Raw genomic sequence first — 1,761 nt, 5'->3', positions numbered from 1 at the left:
TACTTCCACAATTGCCTGAGTTTAGATTGATGTAAGAGCCCAAAACTCTTCTATCCTCCCCAGCATGATTTGCTCTACCTCCTCCCCCATGGTTGTAATCTTCTTCTTCATGATGGTTTTCCATGTTGTCTTCCATGTTTGGGTCAAAGAATTCCTCTTCTTCCTCAGCACTAACCACTTTCTTTCCTCTTGCCTTCCTCCTTAATCTAAGGAAGGTCCTCTCAGGTTCAGAATCGAAGGAAGTTGAAGCTCCGCTTCTTCTCCCTGTCATACAACCATCAAGTGCAAGCAAGAAAAGATAGGTGCAGACAGTATTTGTGTCAGAATTACTGTTAGTTGTGGGTGATGCAATATATCAAACAGTTAGTGGGTTAGCAAACAGAATTGAAAATAACAAAGAAAAACAAAAGAGTAGAGGGGGAAGGGAAGAAGTTTAACTAAAACAAAAAGTAAATCACTCAAACAGAAAATGAAATTCACAAAAATAAAAATGCTCAATCTAGTGATCTTCCAATTTAATCATTGTTGATGCACAATCAATCCCCGGCAACGGCACCATAAACTTGATGCACGGAAAACTTGTCTCACAACAAATCTCCCTTCGACAAGTGTACCGAATTTGTCATCATGTAAAAACTCACAATAGAGTGAGGTCGAATCCCACAGGGATTGATTGATCAAGCAACTTTAATTAGAAGAATGTTCTAGTTGAGCGAATCCAGAATTTGGGTTGAGAGTTGTAGAAAATAAATTGGCTGGAATGTAAATAACAGAAAAGTAATAGTTAGAATTAAAGGACTGGAAGTAAATGACTGAAAATAAATTGCAGAATTATAAATGGGAATGGGGGATTTGCTCATAAAAGTAAATGGCTGAAATTAAAGAGAATGGGTAAGATCAGAGATGGGGAGCTCATTGAGCTTAGGAGATGTTGTAATTCTCCGGATCAAGTTCATTTTCATCTCTTCCTCAATCAATGCACTCATTGATCTCCTTGGCAATCTTAAGTGATTGAATTACAATTTCTTGCAATTCAATCTCTCAAATCTTGATCAATAGCCAATTCCTTGGTCAATTTCTCATGAGAAGAGATGAAGTATGGTCACTGATTATACCACATGCATTTCCCAAATCAAGTATTGAGAGGGTTATAGTCACATACCCATCCAAACCCAATTTGGTCCAACATGAGAAAGCATTTCTAGCTTGATCTCTTCATTCCTCTTCCAAGGTTCAAAAGAGATCCAAGTTTGAATAGCTTCTCTTCTAAGATAACTACTCAATTGGATGAAGATCGAAAGCTTTCAAGTAAAATCAAGAGAAAAGATAGAAGAAGAAGAATGAAAATTAGTATTGATCCATCAAATTACAACAGAGCTCCCTAACCCAATGAAAGGGGTTTAGTTGTTCATAGCTCTTGAAAATGAAAACAAAGATGGAGAATACATCATAAAACTAGAAATTGCAAAGAAAGTAAAATACAGAGAGTAGTTCTCTTTTTCCCAGCCTCCAGAACTCTTTCTCTATTCAAAGCTACTCCTATATATACTACTTCTCTCAGCTTCTAGTTAGCTCTTCAAGTCTTAGGCCTTTGGATCTTGAGTTTGAAGCAGTTCTTTTCTTCATTTGGGCTTGGCTTTACTTGCAGAGAGAAAATGTGAAGTGGGCAGAGACTTTAGCTCAAGACGTTAGGGGTGTTAACGTTTTAGTGAAAATATGAGTTCGAGAACGTTAGTGACAATCAACTTTCTCACTAACGTT

The sequence above is a fragment of the Arachis ipaensis genome, chromosome B06 (genome assembly GCF_000816755.2).
Source record: "Arachis ipaensis cultivar K30076 chromosome B06, Araip1.1, whole genome shotgun sequence".
Taxonomy (NCBI): Eukaryota; Viridiplantae; Streptophyta; class Magnoliopsida; order Fabales; family Fabaceae; genus Arachis; species Arachis ipaensis.
The sequence above is the reverse complement of the archived record's forward strand: the minus strand, read 5'-3'. Positions refer to the sequence as shown.